The 5,728-nt window shown below is 52.4% G+C and overlaps 1 protein-coding gene across 3 annotated transcripts in view, besides 4 other annotated features; it reads right to left on the bottom strand.

The window, feature by feature from the left end:
• The window catches only part of Fgfr1 (fibroblast growth factor receptor 1), a 56,960-nt gene extending 56,031 nt beyond the window's left edge, over nt 1–929 (bottom strand). For all 3 annotated transcript variants that reach the window (NM_010206.3, NM_001079908.2, NM_001079909.2), the window contains exon 1: nt 259–929. The gene's annotated coding sequence lies outside the window, so the exon portion shown is untranslated. The remainder of the gene's footprint in view (nt 1–258) is intronic.
• Nucleotides 790–1,004: a promoter, noted in NCBI's record as "-106 to +104; 5' end is PstI site". NCBI's record gives its function as "core active promoter" and the evidence as "EXISTENCE:reporter gene assay evidence [ECO:0000049][PMID:1312839]".
• Nucleotides 790–1,764: a promoter, noted in NCBI's record as "-868 to +104 promoter fragment". NCBI's record gives the evidence for it as "EXISTENCE:reporter gene assay evidence [ECO:0000049][PMID:1312839]".
• Nucleotides 1,143–1,194: a response element, noted in NCBI's record as "pTRE #5". NCBI's record gives its function as "mediates response to thyroid hormone" and the evidence as "EXISTENCE:reporter gene assay evidence [ECO:0000049][PMID:17761769]".
• Nucleotides 1,143–1,194: a protein binding site, noted in NCBI's record as "pTRE #5". NCBI's record gives the evidence for it as "EXISTENCE:protein binding evidence [ECO:0000024][PMID:17761769]".

Below are 5,728 nucleotides of genomic sequence, written 5' to 3'. Positions count from 1 at the left end.
AGCAGCCTCCTCGCTAGCTCCGGAGCGCGAGTTGGCGGAAAAGTTAGGCAGCGGGCAGCAGCAGCGGGCCCAGCGCGCGGGGAGGGGGCGCGGGCAGCGACACTGGCCGAGGGAGGAGGGACAGGGGCGCCGGGGAGGGAGCGGAGTCGGGGGTGGGGTGGGGGATTGGAGGAGGGAGGCGCGGGCTGCGACTGGCGAAGCGCGGGGGCCGCTCGGGACGCCCAGCCAGCCGGCTCTGCGGGCGCCGGCGACTCTTACCTCACTTGGCGCTGCGGTCCCGCCTCTGGAGAGCTCGCCGTGGCGCGGCGGGTGTCTGTGTCTTGCGCTCCCGCCGCTCGTCTCCGGGCTCCGTTCAGATCCTGATGGGGTCTCGAGGGCTCCGCGGCCGAGGCACGACTCCCGGCGGCACTCCGAGCCGGGCGCCTCCAGCCCGGGCGGGAACAATGGAGCCGAAGCTGGTGCCCCGGAGGCGGGGCGGGGGGGAGGGCTCGGGTCCGCCGCCCGGGGTCCCCAGATCGTGCGCCCCCCGCTCTCCAGTACGCAGCGGCGGCGGTGGCGGCGTCTCAGGCTTCTGGCAGCCCGAGTTCCATCACCCCTCCTGGGGCTCCGGCGTGCATTGACTGCAGCACGGCTGTGGTGCGCCCCTGGGACCTGAGAAAAGTCCTCGGTCTCCGCTGCTTTTCCAGCTGCGGCGCGCGCTCGCGGCCGGGAAAGGCGAGGTCGCCGCAATGCGCTAAGCACAGTCTCAGTCCAGTCCGGACGTCTCGGCCCCGCTTCCCTGCGCAGCCCGGGTCCTCTGCACGCAGCGGCTGCACCAGGGTTCCGGCTCCCGTTCCGCGCCGCCCGCAGCGGAGAGCCCCGCCAAAGTACCCGCAGGAGCGCTCCGAGCGCTGTGCGCCGGCGAGGCGCGAGGGCTCGCTCTCTCACTCCCACCCGGCGCTAGTCCCACCTCCTCCTCCTCCCCTTGCAGTTGCCTGCTGGGCCTTGTAGTTCTCAAGCTGCAGCCCCGGAGAAGCCTGGAGCGAGCAGAACTGCTCTACAGTCTGGTCTAACTTGAGTTTTCGCCTGGAGGGCGCCCGAATTTCAGACTGTGTGTAGATCAGCGATTTGGGGACAGGAGTGGAGGGTGGGGAGGGGCGGGTGCCTGGCTATAATTTTGAGGTTGCACTGGGCAACTTGGTCTTTGGTTATCTCTGTGCCTTGGGGTATGATTTTCGTGCTCTAAATCTCGGTTTTCCCGTCTCTAAAAGGAATAAATAGGACCCTCACATAGCTTACAATATACGAACTGTTTTTATTGATGGATCGGTTGACTTTCCCCCTCAGACCCTTTCCTTGGATCTCAACTTTCCCCAGCCACATAATTTAGGTTTTGTGGTTCACGCTGGAATGGACCCTGCAAATTCTACAGTGCTGTTCATGGTAGCCTTAGAAATCACCAGCTTTCAGGAAGCAACCGAAGAGAGGAGGGGTTTTTGTTTTTTTTTTTTTTCGGATGGGGGGGGATGTTTGTTTACTTGCTTGCTTGTTTTGTTTTGTTTGCCTTAGGAATTAATCAGAGTCAAACCAGAGCCTCCACAGTATACTATGAACCTCAAAGAAAATCGCTGAAATGCCCTTCCCACCAGGTCCCTCCACAGAGATGTTAATCTGTGGCTCTTTAATCCAATGAGTCCAGTGGACGTGAATCATATTGAGATTGTTAAAAAATAAAAATTTTTGATCCTGCTTGGACATGAGAAATCCCGATGTTTTGATGAAGCATGCTAACAATTCTGAGACAGCCAGTGGGGCCTTCGCCTCGTTGCAGGAGCTCACTTTCCAGCAGTCTAAAATGATGATGTACATATGCAATCCTAGCCCTGGAGGGTCAGAGACTTAAGATCACCGTTGGCCACATAGGGACTGAGACGACAGCCTGTGCTTACAGACCCTGTCTCAAACAAATCAAACACAGGGGTTGGCGATGCAGCTTTGACAAAGGCAAAGACAGTGCTTTGATTCCAGCACACTCTAGACCTGACTAGGTGGTTGGTACCTGTTGGTTTGCTGCATAGCAGTGGGGTGGGGGCTCTGCAAATTTTCCTGGTGACTGTGATGTGATGTCTACTTGGGGACCACTGGAAGGGTGGAATATGTCACACTAGGTGTGAATTCCACCACTCAAAGACTTTGGGCATGTCACGAATCTGATAAGATCTAGTCCCTCTATGGGTCTCCCCCATGAGAAGCAGACTGAATGAATGTAAGTGTGCCAAAAGGGTCACACATGTGAAAGCCATCATGAGGGGGACTGTTCTATTCCGCTTCCACAGAGCAAGCCATGACAGCTTGAATACCAAACAATCCAACTCTTCCCTCCACATTGAAGACTAAGAGTTTCTAAGACAGTTTTCTATGTGACCACCAGGTGAAAAAATGGGAAGCTACGGAGATATTATCACATTTGTTTATCTCCAGTAAAGGGTGGAGGAAAAAGAAGAAGGGCTATTGATGAGTTTATTGGTGTATTATTGGTTTATTGGGTTGGTTTTTGTTTGTTTGTTTTGTCTTTGCTTTTAGAGATAGTCTTATGCTGTAGCCCAGGGTAGCCTCAGACTCAAGGACTCTCCCACCTTTTGCCTCTTGCCTCCTGAGACAACAGTTTGTAAGACACCACCACACCCACCAAAGCTTAATGTTTAGCTGAGTGTGCTTAGCATATACAAAATGATCTGGGTTCAGATTTGGAGGAGGGGTAAAGAGAGAATACATTTATTGAGTGCCTAGGAAGTAAATATTCAGGAAGTATTTTTGAACAAAAAAATAAAATAAAAACCAGAAATGACTCTGTGGAATAAATGAACACCAGCTAATATTTAAGAGTTATTACCCACATAGCAATATCCTTGCCCTGTTCAGTCCCTTGGCTTTTAGTCTGGTCCCAATTATTCTTTCATAGAAGCTACCAAACAGCCTTCTCTGCCTCGGCCCAGCCACCTGGAGGTGTTTCTGCCTCCCACTGTATCTACTGATTTGATATTTAGCATAGTTTTACTAGCTGTCTTTTTTATTTTGTGGGTTCTCTCCAGCAAGCTGCAGAACTGTTCTAAGACAGTGGTCCCGAATCTATCTCATCTGTCTCAAGAGTTTTCCTGACATCTATAGATCTGTTGTTTGGGGAACAGCTGCATGTGAGAAACCTGGGTTATTGAGAAGGCTAGGCTGACTCTATGACAGGCTTTCCATTGACAGTTCAGGAGACGAGGCCTGCATCTCTGTTTTTAAGAACTGGGTAAGTCCAGGCAAGTCTAGGCCTCAGAAGCTGGTCTGAGGCAAGGACAATCAGTCAACAACAGTTTCCAGATCTCCCCAACAACACTGCCAGCCCCCAAGGCCTGGTAATGGAATGTCCCTAGAGATAGAACAAGATAAAGGTCACCTACCCCTGGAATGCCCTGATGTACTTTAAATCAGGCCTGCAAGCTCACTTGGTTGTCTATCTTGGTCATGCTCCCATGACCCCAACATACTAGACTACTACAGAATAAAACACTCTTTACGTTTACATACTATTTGAGTCCAGAGTATGGAGTATTATTCTTTGACAAATCATAGATCCTTACATTACCAGAGAAAGAAACCTTACCACTTGGGTAATTGTGGGGAAGGGGAGTCATGGAAAATGCAGAACTGACTACCCAGGGCCAACTACATTTGTCCACTGTTCCTAAGGACGGGAGCATTACACTTCATCTCAGCAGTTCTTCTGACAAAAAAAAAAAAATCTTTATTTATTTAGAGACACGATCTTACTAGGCAGTCAGGTGAGCATCAAACTTCGACATCAACCTTTCACAAAGCAGAGATTCAGGCCTGTACTCCCAGGCCCTTCTAAAACAAGAGGATTTTAATACAGCACTGGGCTGGGTATGTGACTTGGTGATATGCATATGTGCATGCCTAGATCTCTCTCTCTCTCTCTCTCTCTCTCTCTCTCTCTCTCTCTCTCTCTCTCTCTCTCTGTGTGTGTGTTGTGTATAATTAAATTTATTAAATAAATATTATAATAACGTTATAATCTAGCCTTTTTACATTTTTCTTTCTTTCTAAAGAACGGGTAGACAGTACGAGTTGAAGAATGTGTCCTTGCTGTAACCAGGAAAGAAGACCCAAGTGCCTATTAGGTGTCGAGGCGCAGAGTTTGACAGTGTTAAGATTCCTCTTCAGTGTCAGGGAAGTGGAGATAAGAGTAGCCAACTCGGCTAGCTATCCACCTGCTCTCCGGGAAACAGCTAGAGAGGCTGGACTGGGGAAGGTGACAGACCCAGAGGAGATAGATCGCAGATCCAGCCAGGGAGCCTGCTTTCCCCCGCCTTGCAGCAGACCTCCAGGGCCGTGGCACTCCCTCCCGGCTCCAAGAGGGGCTGCGGCTCTGCAGGAACTAGTCCCCGGGGCAGTTCGGAGGACGCCGCAGGCCACAGGGTGGGGCGACCGCGGCGGGGCCCTGGGTCTGCAAGGAGGGCGCCTAGCAGTTGTCTCTTTACCGGGAAACGTAATCTTCCCTCTGAGATAACAAAGAGCTAGCAAGTTCAGGAAAGGTTTGTTGGCCCATCGCCTTGCCGGTGGGTCGGCAGAGAGGGGGACAAAGGCCCCTGCGCTCCAGAACCAGAGATAACCAGGGGACTGCTGCCTCTGGGATCGGTGGGAGGAGGGGAGCGGTGCTGAATACAAGTGGGGGAAACGGAGCTTTCCCCAAAGCCCCGGCTGCCTTCTTTGTTTAGGAACACGTCTGCAGAGCCTTCCCTCTGCCTCGCAGGTTCTAGCAGGAAGACAGGACTTCTATAGAGCCAGGCTCTCTCCGGGCTGTTAACTCAGGAATCAACTGTGCCCATCATGGCCGATCACCCCCTCCTGATCCAGCCATCAGTGCTCCCTGGTAGGGAGGGAGGAAGCAGAGGCTGGGCTCTAAGGCCCACCAAGCTCAGCCCAGCCCAGCCGGCTGGAGTCCCTGGAAGGCTGGGAATTAGCCGGGTTAGCTGGGAGAGCCGTAGCAGGAGAGGGATGCAAGAGCAGCGAACTGCTTGGCTCTCCGTTTAAAAGTGACTGGTTCACAGGCCCTGGGTAGCAGGTGGGCTGCTTGTGCCTTTTGCCCCAGGCTCCTGGAGTTAGGGACAGCAGCCAGTTACCATCTGGCCGCCATTTGGTGACCCCTGGCTGTTCCTAGTGCAGCATCAGTGAGGGAGGGAGGGGCAGAATCTTGTTTGGCATGGTGTTTTTGTAAATAACTTTCAGTTCGTTTTGGATGCTGCGAGAGCAAGCGGGAAAGGGAGCTGCCACATTCATTCTCGGAGACGGAGGACATCTGTGTGTCAGGCTCTGCCTCCAAGAGAACAGATTAGGAAAGGAAGAGATGCCTGAACTTTTGAGAGCCGCCAAGCAAACATGCAAACTTACCTGAAATGGTGGAGGAAAGCAGACTCAGAGACACATGGGAGGATGGGTTAGGTTGACATTAGGTCACTTTTGAGTGTGGGTTCCGGATCCGCCACGCCTTCTTGCCTGTGCTCTTGCCAGTTCCCTTGTCAGTTCCGTTTCCACGATGGTACCTTGAAGATCCCAAGAGAAATTTCTTGAGACTGTTGAAAGGATTAGATGAGATACTGCAACAATGCAGCTGGCGTGGTGCCTAGCACACAGTAGGTACACTATCAATCCGGGCGTTTTTTATTCCGTTTAAGCCCAGGAA

The sequence above is a fragment of the Mus musculus genome, chromosome 8 (genome assembly GCF_000001635.26).
Source record: "Mus musculus strain C57BL/6J chromosome 8, GRCm38.p6 C57BL/6J".
Taxonomy (NCBI): Eukaryota; Metazoa; Chordata; class Mammalia; order Rodentia; family Muridae; genus Mus; species Mus musculus.
This window is presented reverse-complemented; position numbering and strand designations above follow the sequence as displayed.